Genomic DNA, 27,019 nt, shown 5'->3' with positions numbered 1-27,019 from the left:
TTCGGCGGCCTCGTCTCCCGCTCTTAACGGATTCTGGCAGGGGTTAAATATCTCCATATAGCCCCCGGAGGCTATATGTGAGGTATTTTTAGCCAAAAAAAGGTTTTCATTTGCCTCCCAGGGCGCCCCCCTCCCAGCGCCCTGCACCCTCAGTGACTGCCGTGTGAAGTGTGCTGAGAGGAAAATGGCGCACAGCTGCAGTGCTGTGCGCTACCTTAAGAAGACTGAGGAGTCTTCTGCCGCCGATTCTGGACCTCTTCTCGTTTCAGCATCTGCAAGGGGGCCGGCGGCGAGGCTCCGGTGACCATCCAGGCTGTACCTGTGATCGTCCCTCTGGAGCTAATGTCCAGTAGCCAAGAAGCCAATCCATCCTGCACGCAGGTGAGTTCACTTCTTCTCCCCTAAGTCCCTCGTTGCAGTGATCCTGTTGCCAGCAGGACTCACTGTAAAATAAAAAACCTAAGCTAAACTTTTCTAAGCAGCTCTTTAGGAGAGCCACCTAGATTGCACCCTTCTCGGCCGGGCACAAAAATCTAACTGAGGCTTGGAGGAGGGTCATAGGGGGAGGAGCCAGTGCACACCACCTGATCCTAAAGCTTTACTTTTTGTGCCCTGTCTCCTGCGGAGCCGCTATTCCCCATGGTCCTTTCAGGAACCCCAGCATCCACTAGGACGATAGAGAAACAGTGTTACATACTTTTAACAAATATGTGTGTTCCATACTGCTCATTCTTACAGTAGCATCAGAAAACACTATTTTCTATAACATTCCCTGGTACCTAGGATTAGCTAATCATAATTATGTAATTGCAATGCTAGTATTATGGTGTCTTGCACCAGTTTAGTGCACACAGATGTGTTTACAGGTGGCTCCGTATTCTCAATTGCTGGTAATTGAAACAGTTTGAGTGGAAATCCCAGTCATGTCTAAACCCATTCTGCCATGCAGTGTCATTACTGGGTTATTCACATTTATTCCTCCTCGGGATAAAACTAATCTACCAGCACTGCTCAGAAAGATCCCTGATGTATCGTGTGCCCTCTGGCAGACGTAGATTACATACACCATAATACTGAATGTGGGGAAGTCATTAATGAACCAGGAGATTTAGTTTCCTGATTGTTAATCTCCAAATTAAAGCTAATTTGAAATATAATGTAATGATAGAGAATATATAGTCTACTTATTCAACTGTGCATAAATTGGTCATAATTGACTTAAGAAAGGTCTAATTAGACTGCGTGGCTGATGATGCCTAAGATCTTCCTAGTGTATGAACCGGAATCCTCAGGTTTGATTTACATTGTACTATAATAACAGTATTGGTTCTCATACTTTAACTCTTATAGCTCAATTTCTTTATTAAGTCATTAGTATAAATGTCTCCGGCTCCAGTAAAGGCCAACACAGACAGTTGTTCAACCCCCTGTGGCCTGACAATTCATCTGACACATGAGCAATAACGTTTGTTTTTTTTTACAGAATTTTATTAGATTTGTTAGTTACTCAAAAAGGGCCGTGAAGCACTGATATACAATGAAACAATGTTTACAGACATGTATTATCTGGAAACTCATTATGCAGACTGTCCTAATAACTAGAGAGATATAAAGTAAATGATTGCTGTTATTTAAAGATACAATACACACATATATGATTATAGGCATCCACCTACAGTTACTATGAGGAGCACCACTAAACAATTTAATGGGGAGCAATTTAATGCTAGAAAAGACAGGGGTAATATTTAAATTTAGTGTAAATTAGGTATGGGTCTCCCAACTAAATATGAAAATTACATCCCATATATGTACATGATTATTAAATTTAGTCCTTAATTAGTGCAATCGCTACCCCCAGACATCATGCAGGAAAAGGAGACTGCTGATGCTCAGCGGCAGCAGTTTCCTTGGATCCACTGCATCCCGTAAGAAGTGTGTATGTGTGTTTGTGTGGGGAGGTGGAGTGGCAGCGGATCAGGGCCTCCACTCAGCACCTCCAACAAGCCTGGGCCAGGCAATTACTACCTGTTCCCCCTCGCTAACCCCCCTCCCATCGACATACCTGCTGTTTTGTACATAGGCACATACAAGGGGAGGGTAATTCCAGAGGCCTGGCCCTCCTCCCCCCTGGCCCCACTTTACCCAGTCAGCAGCTCAAATCCTGGCAACAATAGCAGTAGTATATAATATGATATTAATAGAGCTGCGGTGATAGCATGCAGCAGGGTCGGACTGGCCCACAGCCCCTACCATTGTATTTCCCCGGTGGGCCCTTCATGCCTCAGTCCACTGCTGGTGAAGTTGAGAGCTCAATCAGCACACCGGACCAGAGAGACCAGAACGCAGCTGGCATCAAGAAGAGGCAGGTGTCTTAACATGCCATTGGAAAAGAAATGCGTGCTTAAATAGCTCAGTTCTGTGTTCTAATGGTTACATTATTTATACATTCAGGTGTCCAGTACACGAAAGGACTATGTCGCACTCTCATGGACTTTTGAAGAGATCAATGTATTATCATAAGCAGTTACATCTCTATACCAACGTTTCAAAGCCTGAACGGGACACGCTTGGCCTCTATGTGTGGCCGTAGCCTAAGCAGCTTTATCAAACAAACAGTAAAGTGAGCTTTCCTTACATAAGCCCCATGTCCCAAGAAGCCCACATGTAGCCGCTGCACCGGTGTAATGTCATCAGCTGTCTGCTTCCGTATGCAGTGTCTGCTTGGCGGTTGCCATAGAGATCGCTATGCTGGCACGGTTGATGCTAGATTCAAGTGGCCTAAGGGACCTTTTACGTCAGGGGGAGGGGGCATGACACAAGGGCGAGGAGCTAGGCCAGCGGGATAGGTCCTCTACTATCCACGCCACCAACTACTACCTTTAGTAATCAAGTGCTAAGCGAAGCGAGCCTCCGAGCCCAAAGCGTGGCAAGCAAACTTTTCTGGTACCCTGTTTGGCCATAGCTCCTCCCTCTGGTGACGTGTCTCCTCCCATAGTGATGTCAGAAGGTCCCTTCTCCCACTCTGATTTAGAACCAACCCTGGGAGAATGTCCCAGCAGGCAGAGCATGGCCATGCCTCCTTCCAGTAATGCATCAGTGAGACAGAGCCAGCTAGGGCAGAAAATGGGAAAACATCCTGGAGCAGCAGACTGCTTATAAAGGTGATGCCGCCCATGGGGATCCTGAGGTAAGTGCTCACCCATACTGGGGGCACCGCACTACACCATGTACTGTAGGAAGTAAAGCTAGGAATAGCTGTACTTGATAAATCTGTCTCAGTTCTTGCACATTTGGATGCATGGAAGTACACACCAGAAGGGATTAGTTTCAGCATTTGTATAAAATCGCGGACGTGAAACTGGCAAAAGATGCATACAAAACGCAGCAGCATCCAACTCACAATCAGTCCTTTAAACTCTAGGAAAACATGTATTTTGATAAAATACACCTGGCCCTTCTTATGAGAGCAATAACTGATCTAGGCCAGTGTTTCCCATGCACTTGTGAAAGGGGTGCGGGTGTAGTGCCTGCTGCCGTGCAGGTGTAGTCTCACTGCTTACCTCGTGACGCACTCTCACCTTCAGGTCACAGAAACTTCAAAGGACCTGGGAGCTTCACTGGAACCCAGACATGGCGATGCCCTTCCAGAAGTAGGCGATGGTGGAACTAGTAAACCAATTAATGAATATCAACTCTTCTTCCAGAGGAAAAGAGGATACACCAGGGGTGGCGGCGTCCTTCACCATTTGGGTAAAAGGTCCTCACAGGTACAAAGCCTGCACGCTGAGGTGTAGTCTGGATCTTGCATGGCCATGCAAGGTCCACCGAACCAGCGCTCAGGGAACAGACACACACAGGGACGAATAGGCACAGATGATGCTCACCATTGGCAATCTTGTACTCTGATCTTCTCCACTTACAGATCCCTGTAAGGAGGAAAAAAGAAACAACAGCCATGCAGGGTCAAAAGCATCCGCTACACTAGCTTCATTTACAGCGCCCTCAAACTAGCTCAGTTGTATGTGGTGCAGCACAAACTATGCACAAACTTTAAAACAGCACACATTACAATAACACAGTACAAGAATTAACACTGTCTTGCCCCTTTAAATCCCTATCTTATAGAGCTGTTGTGTCTACGTGCGTGGAACTGGATCGCTCCTCCACACAGGGGAAAAACTTACTTTAATTCACTGGGGAGTGGGCGCAGTACAGCCTGCCCACAACTCCACCCTATCTAGCTTATTAAATTCTGATCTGGGCCTAGTTCCCCCTAGATGTACACAGGCTTGAAGCCTGACAATTGCTCACGGGCCTAGTGTCCGCCTAACATGGGTCCGGTTGTGTGACCTGTACCTCAAGCCCAGAATCACCTTATATACCTGATGGGGGAGGGGGTACTGGAACTAGGGCCTAATGCCCTCTAATGGTCCCCACAGGCCTATTGCCTGAATTATGTCCACGGGCCTAATGCCCGCCTAATTTAAATACAGGTCTTAGCATGAATGACTCCACAGGCCTAGGGCCGATCCCTGATGCTGATGGTCTAGGGAGGAAGGGGGGAGACAGGTGCCTTCACAGAGGGCCTACCTGTACCGGTTGGAGAGGCACCAGAGGGGGAGCTTAGATAGCTCTTTCCCTTTCCACCCCTGGTGGACTCTCCAGTCTGTGACTTCACTCTTCTGATGCCGGCCCATCCTGGCCAATGGCGCCGCCTCGTCTTTTCCGCATCCAGCCGCCGCTGGACATCTTCTTTCTGGAGCTCGGAGCCTTCTGGCCTTTTCAACGGCCACAGGAGCTCTTCGCTGCTCTTCTGCCTGGCCTGCTCACCTCTCCTTGTCCCGACGGTGTCTGACATCACGGTGGCATGAGGAAGCTGGAAAATAGGGGTAAATTTCCACAGTACCCCCCAAACGTTTTCCTCCCAATGTGGTGACGCATTTTGAGATATGTACGCATCTGCATTGGCATCATATACACCTAATTTATGCCATGTATATGTCAACTTTATTCCGGACATGTTTTTAGCCAAAACGTAAGCATAATATATGCCAAAGCAAAGTGGAAAGCCCCTGCTGGATGGGCATTTATATAATTAGACAATTTAAATCAAAAGCATGCCTACACTGAGTTCTAGGTATGCACTGCACATGGACTCTTAAGTCAAACATTGCCCTATTGTATTTTCTTAATAGATTCCACCATCACCATCATTCCACTGATTCCTTAAAAAATAAGGTGCTAAAGCGATGTTTATGAAGAAATCACCAGAAATATGTACACCACATAGTTAAGCCCCTTATTCAGGTTACATCACTCAGTAGTGCCCTTTATTCACGTTGCTTTACACAATGGTATCCTTTATATACATTATGCCACACAGTACTGCCCCTTATGTACAATGCACAGAGTAGTGCCCCTTATACACAATTCCGACAGTAGTAGTCCCGTTACTCAAAATGCCCACAATTGTAGTGCCCCTTACACATAATGACCACAGTAATGCTACTTATACACATAATGCCCACAGAATTCTTGCGTATACACAAAGTGCCCACAGTAGTATTGCCGCTTATATACAGAATGCCCACAGTAGTAGTCCTCTTATACATAATGCTCAAAATAGTAGTGTCCCTTACACATAATGACCACAGTAGTGCCGCTTATACATATAATGCCCCCAGTAGCACCCCTTATACACATCTCTGCCTCTGTCATTCCAGCAGCTCCATGCCCTGTATCCCTCTAGCAGCTTTCCAACCTCTCTTGTCCCTTCAGCCCCCTCTCATCATGTCTTCAAGATGCACAGAGCCTGCTCCTCTTCATGGCTCTTCTTCACTTCAGCAGCAGTGACAGCATGACATACATTCTCTGTGCTGGAAAAGGAAGTCACTGGGACCTCAGAAGGGGATGAATGCTGCCCAACAGACACAGCATGTGTGAGTACCAGGAGGGGTGGGCTGTAGATTGAGGAGAACCATGGAGCCACCAGGACCTGAGGAAGGGGGAGGTGGCTGCAGTTCACCAGTAACACTAGCGCTGCCTGCATCATCTATTGACGTAGGTAATGGGGCGGGTTTCTCTGTTGGAATTAGTGTGCAGGGCAATGGAGGTGGTGGAACTATTTCCCCTACCATTACAGGTGGTAATGGTAGGTTCCACCTTGTTTCCCCCCACTTTAACCCCTGTGTCAATGCCATGGCCACCATCAGGGGGGTGCTGGGGGCACAGCTGTCCCGGGCCCAGCCTCTCTGACAGAGAGAGGAGGGCCCGGGATGCTCATGCAGCCACCTGCCCACCCGCCGCCTCCTCCGCCATTCCGCGGTTGTCCACGCTGTTCTGCTGCTCTCCTCTGACTCTCCAGCAGCTCTGTATTGAAAACTTTCCTCCCAAAATGGCCGCCGCCACAGAGGAGACAGTTATTCAAGATACTAGTGGAGCCCTCTAGTATCTTGAATAACTGTCTCCTCTGAGGCGGCGGCCACTTTGGGAGGGACGTTTTCAATACAGCTGCAGGAGGACGGAGGAGAGCAGCTGAACAGCAGGGATGGAGGCTGGCAGGCAGCGGCATCAGCATCCCGGGCCCTCCTGACAGCGGCGCATGTCTGTATTTATGCATGTGTGTGTATATATATATATATATATATATATATATATATATATATATATATAGCATACAGATGGTGCGGCACTCCAAGAATTTTCACACCAACAGCAATTGAATAACAACGTTTCAATGCCCTTTATTAGTATGGCATTTTCATCAGGTAATGATATATTTATATATATATGTATATAAATATATATGTGTGTATATATATATATATATATATACACACACACGCAAACACACACACACACACACACACACGTTAACTGGTGCAATTCTAATGCTGACTCCTCCACAGTTGGGGGGGCCCTGCCTATTTTGTCAGTCCCGGGCCCTGCAATTTCTGATGGCAGCCCTGGTCAGTGCCATATTACTGTATTTACACCTGGCCCGGACCACCTGCAAATAATACTGGTTGGGGATGGAGTCCCAGCGGCCGGGATCCCTGAGGTCAGTATACCGACAATGGGGTCCTCACTGCGCTCGCCACACGGTTCTATGCCCACTCTATATGTGTCGTGGACACCCACTAGTGGGAATAGCCCTGGCACAGCTGTCAGCATTTTGGGTATTCTGACTGCCAAGACCCCAACCGCCGGGATATTACCTACTTTCCAATAATACGGCTTTCTCATATGTATGAGCCTCCGGTTGGTGGTCTGCATATTTTTACCTGAAAGCCTCCTTGCTGTTCTCAGTGTATTTTAGAGTCCCTCCCAGAATTAGGCAAATATGTTTGTGTCTATTTATAAGGCACTCTTGTATTTGGATGTACAGTAAATTGCTGCAGAATCTGGAGTGCTAGTGGTGTTGATGATAACGATGAGGGTGATTTCCAACAAAATGCATTGCACAAACTGTTATAATGCATCAGCTGCTTTGTGTTGACATTTAGTAGCTACTTTGCCTGTACTACAAGGTGTGTCAGTAATATCCCTTTCACATCACCAAAATAACCCTGGTTATTGCTGGGTTGTTGCCGGTTCAACCTGGGTCGAAGTGCAGTGTGAAAGCGCCAAAGTGCGCCGGGCAACCCGGCATTTCAACCTGGGTTAAAAGAAGGGTTAAGCACGCGTCAGTCTCAGAAAAAGGTGCTGATTGGCTGTTTACGGGTCTGATCAGATCAGTCCGCAGCGCCTCCATTTATTTCCTTTGAAACCTCATCAATGTGAGCCAAAAAAGTCCATTTTAAATCACATCACAGTGTTTAACATGGAGGACCCGGGTTCAGTGTGAAAGGCACCAACCCGGGTCGAAACTGCAATGTGAAAGGGTCTGAGCCTGCTCGGACCCGGGTCGGACTCAGATTCAAGAGCCAGTCCGACCTGGTTTTGCGATCTAAAAGTGTTCTAACATGCCCTCCAACATTTCACACATAAAAATCGGTACAAATTAGAAAAGGGGCGTGGCCATGGCTAAAGGTGTGACCACGCCCATTTTCCTATACTTTCAATGGAAATTTGGATAGCTAAAAATCGGTACAGGCCATAAAAAAGGTACTGTACCTGCCAAAAAGGTACAATTGGAGGGTATGGTATAAGCGACATGACCCATTAGATTGTTACATGAGCCATCTGTTTCTGCTATTTTGCTTTTACTGTTTTTGAATGAATTAATTAACTAACTAAATAGAAGAATGTTTTAAAGCCCCAATTAATGAAATGGACATGTTTCTGGAGTAGAACACGGAGTTATCAAGCAGTGTTTGTATTGTTGATATTCCCCTTTTTGTATGATTTTGGGTGATTTACAATTCACCAGAATTATCAAAGGAACAGCACCAGCACCAGTGCCATTTCCATACACGATATACTGCAAATCACTATACTGGAAACATTAACTTGCAGTTGCACAAACTGCTTTCAAAAGCACCACCATCCAAAAAAAGTTTTTTTAAAAAAGCTACCTTGCCTGTCCGTAAAAGAAATAAATGGGCCGGCGTGTTACTTGATCCTGGACCAGTACAGACAGGGAAGTACTGTAAGGCTTTGTATTTCATCTTTCTTATCTGCAATCAAAACAAATTATTTCATTTTTGTGTGTAATTAATTACCTTATACATGAGGGTGCCTGCTGTGTATTATACAAAATGTGCAATTTGAAAAGGAGAAATGTGAAGAAAATGGACAGGAACAGTTGCACTAGGATATGAAATGGAATTTTCTTGACTAGTAACATTAACCAGGGCCGGATTGGCCAGCCGGCACCTCGGAAAAATGGCAGATGGTCTGATGGGCTGGCCCAATCAGCAGTCAGAGGCTGAACTGTTCGGAGGTCTGGCTAATCACCTCTCAGATCTCTGCTTGGTGGGACAGATGTAAGGCACAATGTGTTGTCATGATGTCACGTTATCTATCTATATAGATACTTGGGTAGATAGATAGACAGGGTGTGCAATACACATGGGTCCCTAGGTACAGGAGGGCCCACACAGCACACCTTGCACCCACTTCTTCAATATGTACCTCTCCAGAGACCCGCATTGGCAGATGCAGTACTGGACAAATCACTATGAAAATCCCATTTCCCCCTCAGACCTGCGCATGTGCTGTAGACTCTGGCACAGCTCCAGTCTACTCACTATATGCTGCCCGGCTGCAGGCTAGGCAGGAGGGGCTTTGGACGGAGACTGCACACGTGCCCCCTTGTATCTTAATACGCCACTACTATATATCTATATACTAAATGATATTTTTGTATATAGATATATAGTAGTGGCATATATCTCTCAAATATGCTCATGCCAAACTGAGCATATTTAAATAAACTGTATTAATCCAGACCAATCTATCTTCTTTTTTATTATTTATTTTGTTGCTCTCTACTTACAATGCTGATTATACAAGCAGACCACTTGAGTGTAAGCAGAAATCAGTGCAATCCATCATTCCACTAATTGATTTTTCTCTTCCACTCTCTTTTCCAGTGTCTTCTTTGCTCCTCTATTTAAAAGTCATGTTTCTCAATGAAAATAGCTGATTTTTGGGAAGCTGTTCAAAATGCAAGACATGTCAATGATAATCAGTGGATGATAGCGGTCTGATAAATCCTACTGCAAAAGAATGAGGGGGCAATTACATTTACCCTTTTGGAATTATTTACTGTATGTCCTATAAAAATGTACACACACTCACAAACTGCGAAGTGCAGGGCTGTAGAGGGCAACAACTTATTGGCTATACGCCCTGCAGTGCCTTTGAAGCTTGTGCTGCTGGAAGACTGGCTATAGCTAGCAATTCCTGACATCCTTTCATCTTTGCCTCCTGTAGTAGTAGAAGTATGATCCCACAGTAACGGCTCTTGAAGCCAATGTTATGTTCTAGATGTGAAATAAATCCTGACACACGTTACAATATTTGGTTTCCAAGGTGCCCCTCGGAACCTCTCCACATTTACACCACAGAAAAATGGTATGTGATAGAAGCTTAGACGTAACACTGGGATATGAATTATACAATGGAAGAATTTACAGAAAAAAAAGTGGTACAGTAACTAGGAATACATGGAAACATCTTGTGCTAGGAAAGAAGCCGATATAACAATGTGAAGTGGCTGAATTAAACACATGCAATTGAAATAGTCATAAAGGGTGCTCAATTTATTTGGTCAAAATATGACCCAACCTTTCATGCGATGTTGAATAAATAAAATGTATGCATACAAGTAAATGACATGTAGCAGGGATACTATTAACAAGATATGTTTAATATAATATGATAAATAAGTAAGTAAATAAATTCATAAGTAAATAAATAATACAATACAAACTTTGCAGTTATTATTAGATAAGCCATGGCTTTTTATTTTATTTGTGTTTTGTATCTGATTACCCTCCTCTATGGCATATTGGCTAGTCTCTGGTTGGTAGTATGGTTAATCTGATCTTTTTTTTTTTTAACTCTGTCACTGTTACTATTTTAGGAAAATGTTTATTATCTGCCTAACAGCTCAAAAGAGTAATATGCTATTATATAGTATAGGGGCAGTTGTATTAACCTGGACAAGGCATAAGGAAGTGATAAACCAGTGATAAATGCACCAGCCAATCAGCTCCTAACTGTTAATTTACATATTGGAGCTGATTGGCTGGTGCGTCTATCACCTTGTGTTTATCACTGGTTTATCACTTCCTTATGCCTTCTCCAGGTTAATACATCTGCCCCATTGTGTAATGTCCTCTTTTGTCAATGTAACCGTTGACATTTTGGCAATGTGTAATGTCATTGATAAGTTATTGACTAATGTTTAACTTGTATATTATGGATACACGTCTTATAGTACCTTACCTGGTTTTTAAGAGATCATCATGAAAATGTTCCACAGACAAGCATAACTTTAAAGGGTAGGGTGTGTTTTTCAGGAGGACGCACAGTATTCTCTTCATGATGTATCTATAGTGAGTCACACACATTTTTACTTTGTTGCTTGGTTGTGCCCTGCATGGTATAGCTCAGCTGCTACTGACCTTTAGACAGGGAGAAAAGAGACAACAGACGGGAAGAAATTTTACAAGGTGAAGTCTCTAGTATTGCAGCTCTGAAGGTGCTAGCCACCTGTCGGTATCCGGTCTATAGAATTACACTAAATAGGTCTACAGTCAATAGTTCGACCATCAATGGTCGACATGCATTCGGTCAACAGGATCAAAAGGTTGACAATAAAAAGGTCGATGGGGTCAAAAGGTCCACAGTTAAAAAGTCGACAGGGCCAAAAGGTCAACAGTCAAAAGATTGACAGTTCAAAAGGCCGATGTATGGTCGACACATTTGTTTAGGGTATTTTACATCTTTACAACTTTTGCTGCATTTACTATCCATGTCACAAACTATTACCTTTAGTAAGCTTGTGGTGGGTAAAGCGAGCCCGCGAGTGGATGCATTTCACCAAATTGGGTAAAAAATGTTTAAAAACACAAAACACCCCAAAAGTTTTTGTATGTCGACCTTTTGACCCAATCGACCTTTTGACCTGGTCGACATTATGTATGTCGACCTTTTGACTGTCAGCTTTTTAACTGTTGACCTTCTGACCCTGTCAACCTTTTAACTGTCGACCTTTTGATCCTGTCAACCTTTTTGACTTTAGACCCTTTGACCCTATTGACCTTTTTGACTGTCGATCTTTTGATCCTGTTGACATTTGGACTGTCGACCTTTTGACTGTCTACCTTTTACTATCAACCTGATGACTGTTTATCTTTTTAATGTTTATCTTCTGTATCACAACCCCACCTGTCCACCTAAGAGTGATAGTTGCTGTGTGTAATGACTAAAGGGATCAGTGTATTTACTAACTCACCAACCCCAGCCTTCAGAATCCAGAGCATAAATGTTACTGGTCCATGTACCTTTAAGGACTCCGTTGAGAGTGACGTCGCCCTTGGGAGTGATGCCTGAGTGATGTTGCTAATTCCCGGTGAACTTTTCTCCATTTTTATGAAAATTAGTTTTACAGACACAAGAGGGCCTTCATTGTTTCTGGGCAGTGAATAAAATAATGATTTAAATAATACCCTGCATTGGTGTCCCCCATGTATTAGTTGTCATGGGGTAGTGGAGATATATGAGTAGGCATTTCCCTTGGAAGTCCCATAGGTATTGTGTACCTCTATGTGAGTGGCTGCTGGGTGCTACATCTCTCAGCTTCCTAAGTGATCGGAACTGTCTAAGAAAACATTTGTACACTACTCGCCTAGGAGTTAAGGACTAAGCTGCTCATGATGAGTTTGACTTCACATTTAAAGTTAAGTGTTATCCATGGTTGGTGTTTGAACATAAATTATTTAACCAATGGGGTGGTGCTAAAGGGGTGGACTTCAGTTGTTTATTTAACTAGCGCCTTATTACTTACTGTGCCTCTTGATTCCTGATCGTCTTCCTCTATCCCATCACTTTTTTGTTTGCTGGTTTTTGTGATAAATTGCTGTGTGCCATTAAAAGAAAGGCAGTTTATTCAGTTGTTCATTCATTGTTTTCATCGATTTTTGGTACTCTTTCCATATAATATAAAGTATCTTCCTAGTGGAGATTGATGACACCACTCTGCTGGGTAGGTCCACTGTCTAAAGATGGAAGGATGGTTGCACACCTGTGCTTGGGTTACAAAGCATGTCTGTGTGTTTCCTGTCCATTATTTGACACGCCATCATACTTCTTTTAATTGTCAATAAAAATATGAGATTTTTAATGCCAACCATGTTATCTGTTGCTATTTTCATTATTTATATAATCAATACATCAAGGTCAATAAGTGAAGGTTGGGGTGGCAAAAGTCATCAGAAGCTAGGGTATTTAGGATGCAGAGTGGAGTGCCCTATTCCGATCTATGAACTCTACTAGAGAATCAGTTGCATACTGTATCTGTGACTTGCTCGTAAATGTGTATGTTCATTCTGTGATTATTTTTCCCTTCTCATCCATTACATAACTCTGAACTATCCTAACATTTTGTAAAAATACAGCATAAGACCATTCTTTAATATAGCATTATTATTTAAGGTATATTTTCCTCCATTTCCGATTACATTATTGCTTGTGTCTGGGTGAGTCAGGCGGTGAACTGCATAGTCTGACCATAGTAGAAAGATCTGATACTGAGGGGCAGATTTATTAAGCTCGGTGAAGTGATAAATTGGAAGGTGATAAAGCACCAGCCAGTCAGCTCCTAACTGTCATTTTTCAAACCCAGCCTGTGACATGTCAGTTAGGATCTGATTGGCTGGTCCTTTATCACCTTCCACTTTATCACTTCACCGAGCTTAATAAATCTACCCCTCACTACCTTCTGGGAATCAGTCAGGAAGACTCGTGGAGGCGCTGTGTCATCGCCACTGAGCGATAATCCATTTGTACATATTACACACTCCTGGAGCCGACCTGTGCAGGGGGATTACTTGATTACACTGATATTTCCTCCTCACTATACAGTAACAGTGAAAACTGGATTCAAATGAATCTTCAAGCAAGTTATGTTTATCCATTTAAATTAAGTATGTATGTTTTGAAATGTATCTAGATTGTGCCTTGGTTTAGTTACTGGTCTTTATTATGTAGCTCTCTTAGAAGTCTGGCTACTCTACACATAATAGTAGGGGGTATTTTCTGTCCGTTAACATGAAAATGAAATATCTTTCTGCTACTTTGAGCAGAGCTGGAACCGGTTAGGAACTAATTTGGAAGAATGTAAACACAATTTCAAATAGTTTGAAAACCATTAAATATGTTTTACAAGAAGGATTGTTTACACTACCTATCCAGGCTAGGTAACTTAGATTATATATTGTCTAACATTATATTTATCAAGCAACACGTGGGTTCAATTTTAAAGGTGTATTTTGCCCGGTTTGCTGTCTGTGGGCCAGAAACCACTAACAAACTAAACTGATCTCTTATGTCACTATAACTCAGCTCAATACCCTGTTCCTTTGCTCTACTCTAAACAGCCCAATTACTTTTGAAATCTGTTGCAGCATCTTACTCTAAGCTGATATGATGCCACGTTACCTTTCATTTGTCATTTAATAGATTCACTACATAATGGGTTTATGCTGGATTCACTTTTCAGAGCAAAGGTAATGTTTGTATTTATCAGTCAGAAATGTTATGTGTTTTAATCTGATTTGCTGCTCATCTAAATGGTGATAAATTAATGCAATAACAGTATGCCTCCTACAAGCAGCCCTGATTCCTCAGGTGTTTAAATAGATTAGAATTAACATCCTTAACTGTAAATAGACAAGGATGCACTTAAGTTTGCAGCCAGTGTTATTACGCAAGTTTAAAATTAACACTTAACAGCAACAGGAGTAATACGATACGATAGTACAACTACCAGTCCACAGTCCACAGACTACAAGTGCAAAGTGGTCTGCGTGCAAATCACCACAGGACTCTGGAGAGCTGCAGAAGTGTGTCTTTACTCACTGCAATAATGCTGAGAAACGACTGCAGAGGTACTTCCTGTATAACAAACACTTCCTGTATGACAACTTGGATAGCTGTGGTGCAACTTCCACCCATCAACATACAGCATACATCTACAACAAAGTTGTCTCAATCCGTGGAGGAGTCAACCTTAATATGATAGAAAATAATATGATGCTATTCTCAAGAATATAGGTCATTTTGGGTTCTGTAAGATTACCAGATCATTTGGGTGCTACAGGATACCTATATAAAAATATATAATTTATGTGGCAAAGAAGGTATTTTGCCCCGTTCTGATGCTCAAAACAGCACTTACTCCCTAGGACAAGGGGCAGGTAGGGTTAAGAATCTTGCTCCTTGCTAAAACTAAGGTAATACACACTGCTGCACTATGTGGGTGTGACTAATAAATTGTGTGAAGGATTAAAGGTTTGTGGGAACCAGTGGGCGGGGCTTCCAATGCCAGTTAGTGTCCGGGTGACAGACAGGGCTGGTTTGGGCTTAGCTAGTGGTCAGGGAAGACGCATTTGCTGAACAAATGTTATGTGACAACATTTGTGAGGAATAAAGAAGCCACCTGACAGCAAGTGTGTTACCAAGTGCATGGGGCAAGCTAAACCATGTGTGCACCAGCACAGTCATGGATGAACCTAATGTCATTTAGCTTGTTTTAATCCATCAAAAATGTGAAAAATTCTAGAAAACTTGTACAGGAAACAATGGCCCTCATTCCGAGTTGTTCGCTCGCAAGGCGATTTTAGCAGAGTTACACACGCTAAGCCGCCGCCTACTGGGAGTGAATCTTAGCTTCTTAAAATTGCGAACGATGTATTCGCAATATTGCGATTACAAACTACTTAGCAGTTTCAGAGTAGCTTCAGACTTACTCGGCATCTGCGATCAGTTCAGTGCTTGTCGTTCCTGGTTTGACGTCACAAACACACCCAGCATTCGCCCAGACACTCCTCCGTTTCTCCAGCCACTCCTGCGTTTTTTCCGGAAACTGTAGGGTTTTCATCCACACGCCCATAAAACGCTGTGTTTCCGCCCAGTAACACCCATTTCCTGTCAATCACATTACGTTCGCCGGAGCGAAGAAAAAGCCGTGAGTAAAAAAACTATCTTCATAGCAAAATTACTTGGCGCAGTCGCAGTGCGAACATTGCGCATGCGTACTAAGCAGAAAAACGCTGCGATGCGAAGAAAATTACCGAGCGAACGACTCGGAATGAGGGCCAATATGTGGCCAATTTAAGCTTTTCTCTCAGTGAGTGGCTGGCCATGGACCCTGCACTGAAAAAATAATTCAAGTAAAAAATTACTGTTCAGTGCCTCTTATTACATTATCAAAACGTATAGGTCCAGGCACTAATGAATGACCATAGGAGGTCAAAAATATGAATGAAATTTTTTTTTAAATATGATTGTTAACATACATTATAATAAAAGCAGCTGCAGAACCCTGATAATGAGTTTGTGGATACTCACTTAAATACAGTGCATCCGGAAAGTATTCACAGCGCTTCACTTTTTCCACATTTTGTTATGTTACAGCCTTATTCCAAACTGGAAAAAATTCATTTTCCCCCCTCATAATTCTACACACAATACCCCATAATGACAATGTGAAAAAAGTGTTTTTGAGATTTGTGCTAATTTATTAAAAATAAAAAAACTAAGAAATCACATGTACATAAGTATTCACAGCCTTTGCTCAATACTTTGTTGATGCACCTTTGGCAGCAATTACAGCCTCAAGTCTTTTTGAATATGATGCCACAAGCTTGGCACATCTATCTTTGGGCAGTTTCGCCCATTCCTCTTTGCAGCACCTCTCAAGCTCCATCAGGTTGGATGGAAGCGTCAGTGCACAGCCATTTTCAGATCTCTCCAGAGATGTTCAATCAGATTCAAGTCTGGGCTCTGGCTGGGCCACTCAAGGACATTCACAGAGTTGTCCTGAAGCCACTCCTTTGTTATCTTGGCTGTGTGCTTAGGGTCGTTATCCTGCTGAAAGATGAACCATCGCCCCAGTCTGAGGTCAATAGCGCTCTGGAGCAGGTTTTCATCCAGGATGTCTCTGTACAGTGCTGCATTCATCTTTCCCTCTATCCTGACTAGTCTCCCAGTTCCAGCTGCTGAAAAACATCGCCACAGCATGATGCTGCCACCACCATGCTTCACTGTAGTGATAGTATTGGCCTGGTGATGAACAGTGCCTGGTTTCCTCCAAACATGACGCCTGGCATTCACGCCAAAGAGTTCAATCTTTGTCTCATCAGACCAGACAATTTTGTTTCTCATGGTCTGAGAGTCCTTCAGGTGAATTTTGGCAAACTCCAGGCGGGCAACCATGTACTTTTTACTAAGGAGTGGCTTCCATCTGGCCACTCTACCATTCTGGAAGGTTCTCCTCTCTCCACGGAGGAATGCCGTAGCTCTGACAGAGTGACCATCGGGTTCTTGGTCACCTTCCTGACTAGGGCCCTTCTCTCCTGACTGCTCAGTTTAGATGGCTGGCCAGCTCTAGGAAGAGTCCTGGTGATTCAGAACTCCTTCCATTTATGGATGAAAGAGGCCACTGTGCTCATTGAGACCTTCAAAGCAGCAGATATGTTTCTATACCCTTCACCAGATTTGTGCCATAAGACAATCATGTCTTGGAGGTCTACAGACAATTCCTTTGACTTCATGCTTGGTTTGTGCTCAGACATGTACTGTCAAGCCTGGGACCTTATATAGACAGGTGCGTGCCTTTCTAATCAACTGAATTTACCACAGGTGGACTCCAATTAAGCTGTAGGAACATCTCAAAGATTATCAGTGGAAATAGGATGCACCTGAGCTCAATTTTGAGGTTCATGGCATAGGCTGTGAATACTTATGTACATGTGATTTCTTAGATTTTTATTTTTAATAAATTTACAAAAATCTCAAAAAAATCTTTTGTCATGTTGTCATTATGGGGTATTGTGTGTAGAATTTGGAGGAAAAAAAATCATTTATGCCATTTTGGAATAAGGCTGTAACAAAATGTGGAAAAAGTGAAGCGCTGTGAATACTTTCCGGATGCACTGTAATGTAGTGATGAGAAGAGTTATGAAAACACACTTTCACAATAACAATTGCTAAATTCCTAGCTTTCCCTAACCAAGTTATTATAATCTTCACAATCAAATAACATTGGAGCTCTCTTTAAATCTTGTGTGCCACAGTTTTGCAATGGGGGAATGGCACACATGAACACAAGTAATCCTGGGTTATAAGAATGTCATTCTATCTCAGTCTTATTCAAAAAGGATGAAGCTAGCGAAGGGATTGTAGCGTCTCTTGAGAAATGCAGCTTACTTAGTAGTAAAGGTTCCTTGGGCAAATAAACTCAGTGTTTTCCAGATAAAGTAACTCACTTTCACTTGCAACAATTACTCTTGCATGATCCTTAAAATATCTCCCAACAGTATTTAAGCATGGAATGGTTGTCTTAGCTATACTTAAACAGGAGCTGATTTGTTAGCTGTTGCAGTGTAAGGCTGTATTACACTGCCTGCCGCCTTTACACTGTGCAGCGTGTGACAAATTCTTTACTTGAGCTTGGTACTTGGTTTGACCATGGTTTGTGACAATAGCAGTCTCTGTGTACTCACTCAAAACTTCTGTAGTGGAGGTGTTTACTTGCTGGACCTGTTTCAGCTGTTCTTCACTACACAAGATGGCTGCGGTGTCTGCACCTTTTAATAGGCCTGGCGGTGTCCGGTCTCTGGCTGTGACATCTCACACTAACTCACCCGGCTCTCTGCTTCCCGGTAGCATCCTGCTGCTTCTGCTCTGCAGCGCTGCTCTCACCACCCAATGTGATCATGCAGTTTGTATCTGTTGCTCAGCTTCCATTCCACTCCTCACTCAGCGTGTCCAGCACCTTCAATCACATCCATCAGACTCCTCCTTCTTCTCACAAGGCACCTCTGCTCCTAGAATGCCTTTTCCAATCCATGATCAGTATCTGGACCATGTGATTGGACTAGGGTCCATCCTTAACCCCTGCTGTACCAGCTCTTCACATTCACTGCTGCGGTCACTGTAAGTACACTTTTTAAGGGGCACACACACACCACTTTCTGGGGTGCCACATTATGATATTTATGCATTAGTTCAAAGAGTGAGACAAGACAGATGAGCACGCATAGAGCATCTGCCAGTTTCATTAAAAAAAAATTCTGTCAGGAACTCCAAGTAGTACATGGACCTTGTGGTACTGAGAGAAGGGGTGTCTTATAGGATGACAATGCCCTTGTCTACAAAGCACGCTGGTTTGATTTGCATGTCATGACCTTACCAGTCACTCGAGATGAACGTACAGTAATTCTTCATGTCTGGTCTCTAGAACAACAATAGAGTTGAGGATTTTCCAACACGATCAACAAAGTTTTAGTTGAGTGACTGTTCGTGGGCTAAAAGGGTTACATCCCTCATGCTCAGTTCCAGTTATTGGTATACTCAGTACCATGCACCCTGCAGGTATACTGGCTGCATGTAGGGGCCCCAACATTCTACTGACAGACTTTATATTGCTGTTTCCATATTTCTTTCCTGTGGGGGGAGGGGGGGGGGGGGCTGGGGAGTCACTACCTGTTTTTTTCAAGTTGATATTTCAAAACATATATTATAGAACAGGCCTGGCCAACCTGTGGCTCTCCAGCTGTTGTAAAACTACAAGTGCCATCATACTTTGCCACAGTTTTTCTATGAGGGCATGCTAAAACTGTGGCAGGGCATGCTGGGATGTGTAGTTTCACAACATCTGGAGAGCCACAGGTTGGCCAGGCCTGTTATAGAACTTGAGAGATAGTGTTCAATGTCCCACCAAGCAGGTGATAGCTATTATGCAGAACGATAGAACCATAGCAGGTCCACTTGATCCTCTTGAAAGATAGGTGATAATTGTAGATATGTAGTGTGTATACAACCGATTCTCCCACAGCAAGTAGGTAGGCTACAACCTGTACTACATGTGAATATATTATAGATAAAACTACTAAGGTATATTCATCGACATTCCGGACCCACTTTGATCTATGTAGTGTTATTGATTGCCGCACTAGCTATATTGTCTATGTCATCAGTTGTATGTGTGGTGTACAATATGTGGGTCGTACCACACGTATGCTACACATACGATTTTTAGAGTACAGGGCAACATACGTAGGGGTACTAGTCAACACAGCCTTGTGAGGCATGTGTTACAAGAACATGATGGGGATATTAAATTTATAAAAGTGCAGGGGGTAGAACACGTTAAACCCACCACCAGAGGAGGGGATAGATTCAATGTATTATGTAAACGGGAGGCCTTCTGGATCTACACCTTGGGCACTCTATTCCCCAGGGGTCTCAATGACTGTATAGAGATGAATAATATCTAGGTGGGATCATGTATTCATCTCTATTTATTTATTTTACTATCCTGTTCTGTATTATCTATACTTTCTACTATCTGTATTAGGGTTACCATTCATGGTTAAATTATGCTTCTAAAAAATTGGGATTGTGTACGTATTATATACGTTGTGAATTCTATCTATTCTTATTACTAATCTATGGTAAAATAACTGATTGTGAAAGGGGGATTTGAACTTGGGTCTCTGTCGTTCATTTTCGTTTTCCGTCTTAGGCATTAGTGTGGTGAGCCACACGGATTAATGTTACAGCACATGTGCTGGATGATATATTTTACATGCATGTTTAAATTTGGATTTCTCCGTGATGCCATATCATTTTAAAGAATATTATTGTTATATGTTTTGTGTGTTTTATTAGACTTAATTAGTCTGTTATAAGGTTTTTTTAAATATATTATTTTGTTTCCTTTTCTGTATGTATAAAGATAAGTATGCTTGAAACTGCTGGAAACCTTAATGATTAGATACACCTGATATGCACCTGTTATCTTAATTGTAATTATGGTGAGGAAAAATGCTGATAGGCTACTGATCACCTTAAATAGTGCAACTCCTGTGCCTCAAAATTACCTTCTGATGAAACCGACTTGCCCTACGTCGGAGAAACGCGTTAAGGATAAGGGACGTTAACCGCATCATTGTGAGCCCTGACTACTACAGCCGCAGTGCTGATCCAGCACTTCTACTACCACCTCCAGTTATTAGCTCCAGCCGTGGTGTGGGTTCCCCCCTTCTCCCTTGCTGGGACGTTGTCCGCATCTTACTGCCGCACCTGTGATTACCGCATTGCCCAGGAGCTCTGGAAGCGGACCACTCTCTTCATCTGTAGCGGTGAGATATCACACTGTCGGATTGCGGCGGGGGGTTGTAGCCTACCTACTTGCTGTGGGAGAATCGGTTGTATACACACTACATATCTACAATTATCACCTATCTTTCAAGAGGATCAAGTGGACCTGCTATGGTTCTATTGTTCTGCATAATAGCTATCACCTGTTTGGTGGGACATTGAACACTATCTCTTTTCAGTTGCATTGAGAACGTTTGCTTTCTTTCCAGCAATTATTTGGGAATACAAGTATGTATCATTGTTAGTTCAGTGGTTTCCTTCTATGGGGTTTCATTCATTCATGTTTTAAATGATTAGTACATTACATTTTTAGTGTTTTATCCAATAATAAATTGGTATATACTATTTATGCGCTCTCTATATTGTTTAATTATTTTTAGACATCATTGGTTTTGTTATTAGGTGTTCAGAGCACCTCTTGAGAGCAGCTACTGCGCATCTACAGGTGTATGTGTATTCGTATTGTTTAAACATTTTTGCTTAATTGTGAGCGCTTGATATATTCCTCTTTAGTGAGGATCCTTTTATTGCTGTTATAGAACTTGCTGATTAGGAAAGATCATTTGTTTTCCTAGCCCAAACTTTGCCAACTAATTTATTAATCACTGATGTGCATAGAAACACATGAAATGTCATCTTTAATACTGAAAAAAGTAGAGTACATGATGAATCCAGCTTATGTATATGATGCCATGTACGGGTGTGAGGTTTAGCACATTCCAGCATGTCTCTTTTGTTTGCACTTATCCATTTAGACAAAGAGCTCTTTGGGGCATATACTGGAATCTTTTCTGTCAGCTTCTCCTTTGATTCCCGCTACACTTCTCCCTGTCATTCTCTCAGACACACAGCTGGCAGACAGTTCTGCTGATATTCTTTTACAGGGCACTGTCAGGTTTCAATTTTATTTTCATCAGGGACACTGGCGTAACAATACAATTGGCCTGATTCTGAGTCGCACGCAAACTGTGCGCAATTCTGATGGTCACGTAGTACAGTGATTATTTGTTACCGTGCAAGAGCAAATATTTCAGGAAACCCAGACATCGCATCCATTACCCTGAGTGTGCACACAAGGAGCTGGAGGGGTAAAGTGATGGGTGGTGACTGGGAAGTGAAAGACTGCGTAAGGAATATAATATGACAGCAGCAGCATAAACACGCCGTCCGTGCTTGCAGAGCGCTGCTTGGTGCATCACTTTGGCCTGCAAGGGGTTAAGGTTTTTGTAGTGGGAGGAACGTTGAGTGAGGAACTGGTAGGCCATTGGCCGGATTGGGGAAAGGGGCTGTACAGCCTGGATATAGGTGGCTAACCCACCATTTCCTGCCTCTTTCAGTGTCTTCACGCAGGCAGTGCAAGTATTGTTCATTCATTCAGTAATATATACTTTGATTTTTCTTCTCTTTTTTCCTTATCTTCTCTTTCCTATATTCCTACTTCTACATTCATCCTATTCCTAACTCTTTTATTCATTCTTCTCCTCTCTTGGAGGTTATTGCTGGGTATTCCCCCCCCCCCTTTGCCTGCTGTGACTCCTCTCTTGCCCTGGGCATGTCGGGGTTACGAAACCCCCCTTCCCGTCCTGCACGCCGCGCTGGCCTCCCCGCCCGGCTTTTAGATTCCCCTGATGTTCCGCCAGGTCGGGGAAGCCCTGCTGCTGCGGCTGCTGTGGCTGTGAGGGAGACGAGGGCTGTGCGCGGCCGAGCTCGGCCGCCCGCCCGCGCTCCCCCACGTGCGTCCTCCCCGTCTCCTTCCCCGCTGCAATCAGCGGCGGGGGACGGAGCGCCGGGGAGCAGGAGAAGCCTCAGGCGGCCTGCCAGGGACGGTGTTTTACCGTCCCTGGCCCCGCCGCTTCTTACAGCGGGTGGCCGCGCGGGTCACGTGGGGCGGGGGCGGAGCTCCCGCCCGGCGGCCCGGCGGCTCTCACCAGTCAGCACGGCTGCCTCTGTTAGTGGGCGGGTGGGGGGTCGCGCGGCAGCCGGAATGCTGCCTGCGCGTGCTGCAAACATGCCGCACAGCAGGGGGGCCCATATGAGGCTTACCCCCTCTGTGCCACTACCCCCCCTTACCCGTGCGGTCAGCGCCCTCCCGCGTTGGGGTGGGGCGTCGCCCCCGCTCCGCGCCAGCGGGGGGGGGCATTATCTATTGGAGACAGTGCGGGGCCTGTCGCCCGGGGGCGGCCCGCGCCCGCCCGCGGTGTGCCTGCCCGTCCGACCTCCCCTTTCGTGGTGGGGCCCGGGGCGTCGGGCCCATCCAGGACGCCCGCCTTGGCAAGTGGCTCGGCCGCCGCCCGCGGCCGCGCGCCGCCTGGCAGACAGCGGCCGGGGTCGCGCCTGCCAGCTAATCACCCCACTAGGGGGCGGCGTGCGCAGGCGGATCACGACCCAGCACCCCCTCCCCGCATCCAATTTTCAACTGCCGACGCTTCCGCGGTCAGCTCTCAGTCCGACGTCGGACTCCTCCCTTCTAGTGGCGACGACTCTCCGGCTTCTCCTCCTGTGGCTGACGCTCGGGTCGGTAGACAGTCGAGGGGTCGGCAGTCTATACGCGGTGCCATGATTCCCGACAGTGAGGGATCCTCCGGATCCTTGCTCCCGACGGGAGGTTTGCGTACCGCACGTCGGGCGCGTGACGCGCGGAGGAGGTCCGTCCTTACTTCACCTGCCCCTGCGACTGCACCCTTGGTGGACGCCTCTGTCTTGTCCGCCATTTGTGCCGCTGTAGTGTCAGCGGTGGCTCCCTTGTTATCCTCCGTACCCGGGGGACTGGGGCGGCCCACCGCTTCCCTGGTGGATAGCATTGCGCAATCCCTTATTCCACTTCTGTCTACTGGCGCAACTATCCCCCCTTTTGCCCCGCTCCCGGTGGCTGCGGGACCGGTGGCGGAGCAGGGGAACAATGTCTCTTTTGTCTCCCCAGCCACGGTAGTCGGATCGGCAATGGAGTCCGCCGGTGTATCCACGAGTCATTCGGTGGCCGGAGGCGCGGACGGCGTTCCCTCGCGAGCAGGTGAGTCTTCCTCGGACCCTGACTGGTCCAAGGGGAGCGCTAGCGGCTTGGGTTCGGGTACTCGCTCCAGCGCCTCTAGCATAGGTAGCAGCGCAGGTAGGATTTCCGGCAAGCGCAGTAGGCGCAGGCGTCGGGGCACAGATTCCTCCCTTGCCTCTACTTCCTCGGAGGGTCTGTCCTCCTCAGATGGCGGCTTGCACAGGATGAAGCGTCGTAGACAACGCAAGCGGCGGTATTCCACCTCGTCCGCGTCCCAAGTATCGGTGGAATCAGACACCGTGCACTGCGCCAATACGGCGGTACAACGTGGACTCAGGCCCCGGATCCGGGACCGTATCCGTAAGGGCCAATATGTGAACATTTTTGCCCTTACCAGCGACGATCGCAAAGCCTTGCTTTCGGCTAAGAAAAAGGGGCAGGGTAGCGAGGACGCTTTGCGGTCCTACCAGAATTGGGTCCGCTGCATGTTGATCTTTGCGGCGTGTTACCTAGAGACGCGCCCGGATGAACATATGAACGTGGTGCGCTATCAATTTCTTATACACGTTCTGTACCATAAGTACAAAGGGTCTGCCTGGCGGCGCTACGACGAGGATTTCCGACGCAAACAACATGGCCGGGAGATCTATAACTTTGGTAAAAAAGACGTGGAATTGTGCTCTGAACTGACACAAGGTTCGGCCGCCACAGATGACGGCGGCACGGCAAGACGATGGGCAAAAAAACCTGCCTCTCGTTCTGCCGGCTTTCACGGAGGCGCAGGGCGCGCGGGGCATGGGAAATGCTTCGCTTTTAATAATGCACAATGCGACTTGGGGGGGCGATGTCGTTTTCGCCACTCCTGTATCAGATGTGGCGGGGGCCACGGCATTAAAGATTGCCCCAGTCCTGGGACCGGGAGTGCTTTTGGCTCGCAGCCCCGACAGAGTCGCGCTCCCGCGGCCACCGGCGCTAGCCACAGCTCCCACCCCAATTAGACTTTGCGCGCTCATTCCCTGGCTGCGACGATACCCGCGGTCGGAGGACGCCCGATTTTTACACTTAGGTTTCGCGTCGGGTTTCCCCTTGCCGATACATGGACGGGTGGGTCCTGGGGCGGGTACTAACCTGCGTTCGGCTCGGGAGTTTCCGGACGTGCTCCGGCACAAGGTAGAGGCGGAGGTGACCTTAGGGAGGATGATAGGCCCTTTCCGGGAGCCCCCCTTGCCAGACTTGGTCTTGTCCCCCGTAGGCGTAGTGCCCAAAAAGACAGCGGGCAAATTTCGCCTCATCCAACACCTTTCCTGTCCTGCGGGGTCCTCGGTTAATGACGCTATCCCTGCTGACCAGTGTAGGGTCGTTTACCTGTCCTTTGATTCGGCCATTGACACCGTACGGTCTTTTGGCCCAGGGGCAGTTATGTGTAAGTTGGACATCCAGTCTGCGTTTCGTCTCCTTCCGCTGCACCCTTCCGCCTTCAGGTTTATGGGTTTTAAGCTGGACGATGGCTACTACATAGATCGGTGCCTCCCTATGGGTTGTTCTATCTCTTGCGCCTACTTTGAGAGATTCAGTTCCTTCCTCCACTGGTGTCTCCAGCAGGCAACGGGAGAACGGGGAATTTCCCACTACTTGGACGATTTTCTGTTTATCGGCCCCTCAGACTCCCCTCGCTGCGTCAACCTGCTGCAGGGGGCTCTGGCCCTCTTTGCGCGCTTCGGGGTTCCGGTTGCACCAGAAAAGACGGAGGGACCCTCCGCCTCCTTGGTTTACCTCGGGATCCAGATTGATACGGTCAGGGGTCTCTGTAGGCTTCCTTCGAACAAGGTGTTGCGTTTACGTGACGGTATCATATATGCGCTGTCCGCGGGCAAGCTCACTCTCAAACAGGCCCAATCCCTATTGGGCCTGTTTAACTTTGCTTGCAAAGTGATCCCCATGGGCAGGGTTTTCTGTAGAAAATTGGAACGGGCTACCGTGGGGGTTAGACGCCCGCATCATTTCCTCAGGTTGTCCCTCGAAATCCGTCGGGATCTAAGCATTTGGGACGAATTTCTTGTTCGTTTCAACGGCACCTGTATTTGGCAGGAGGCGATCGTGTCTAGCCCGACCCTGGAGCTTTTCACGGACGCCTCCGGCGCTTTCGGGTTTGGCGCTTACTTTGCGGGTCGTTGGTGTGCCTCTCCTTGGCCGCATGCCTGGCTTCGCATGGGCCTCACTACGAACATGCTGTTGCTGGAAATTTTTCCTATTCTGGTCGCTTTAGACTTATGGCGCGATGCCCTGCGTAATAAACATGTTGTCTTCTGGTGCGACAATCTGGGCGTGGTTTTTGCCATCAACCGCCAAAAATCCACGTCCTTGCCGGTATTGCGGGTCATGGCGCAGATAGTCTTGTTATGTTTGGTCAACAACATTACGTTGCGAGCCAAACATGTCCCTGGCGTGCGTAACGAAATTGCAGATGCCCTGTCACGCGGCGATTTGCAGCGATTTAGGCGCTTGGCTCCTGCAGCTCTCCTCCATGGGGAATTATGTCCTGCTTCTGTGTGGCAGGTCATCCACCCGGAATGGAGGCGTTAGCCCACAGGTCATTGGCCCCTGCAACTTTTGCGGCCTATCGGGCCGCCTGGGAGCGGTGGTGTCGCTTCATCCGGGAGAGAGGCCAGTGTGGTAAGACCTCTCATGATTTACTTTTAGATTACATCTGGGTTCTGTACTCCGACGGGATTTCGCGGGCGTCTGTTAACAGGGTTCTGGCAGGTATCTCTTACTTTCTGCAGCTGCGGGGGGAAGCGGATTTTACGAAGTCCTTTTTCCTCCGGCGGGTGTTGAAAGGTTGGGCTCGGGCCACCCCGCCCCTCCCGGATACCCGCCAGCCGATCACCGGTGCTTTGCTGAGGCGGATTTTGGGATCCCTACAGAGCATTTGCTTTTCGGGATACGAGGTTCGCCTCTTCCGGGCGGCCTTTACTATGGCCTTCCACGGTGCGTTCAGGGTGGGTGAGCTGGTGTCCGTCTCTCGGGCTTCGGTCTCGCCCATGCTGGAGGGCCACGTCGTCATCCGCCCCGACGGTTTATGGTGCAGAATTCAGCGCTCCAAGACTGACGTAGCCGGCAGGGGGCAGTGGGTTCGAATGGGTCCGGCTCGTGCGCGGGGCATTTGTCCAGTTTCCGCGGCCCGGG

At 46.1% G+C, this 27,019-nt stretch overlaps 2 long non-coding RNA genes across 2 annotated transcripts in view; both read left to right on the top strand.

The window, feature by feature from the left end:
* LOC134911278 (uncharacterized) overlaps nucleotides 1-27,019 on the top strand; it is an 81,957-nt gene that overhangs the window by 5,849 nt on the left and 49,089 nt on the right. The gene's annotated exons all lie outside the window — the stretch shown is intronic.
* Nucleotides 3,594-10,304, top strand: LOC134911279 (uncharacterized). The gene is made up of 3 exons (XR_010176442.1): nucleotides 3,594-3,770; nucleotides 5,782-5,942; nucleotides 9,540-10,304. It is a non-coding gene; the product is annotated as an uncharacterized LOC134911279 (long non-coding RNA).

Source organism: Pseudophryne corroboree, chromosome 4 (assembly GCF_028390025.1).
Source record: "Pseudophryne corroboree isolate aPseCor3 chromosome 4, aPseCor3.hap2, whole genome shotgun sequence".
NCBI classification, from domain to species: domain Eukaryota; kingdom Metazoa; phylum Chordata; class Amphibia; order Anura; family Myobatrachidae; genus Pseudophryne; species Pseudophryne corroboree.
This window is presented reverse-complemented; position numbering and strand designations above follow the sequence as displayed.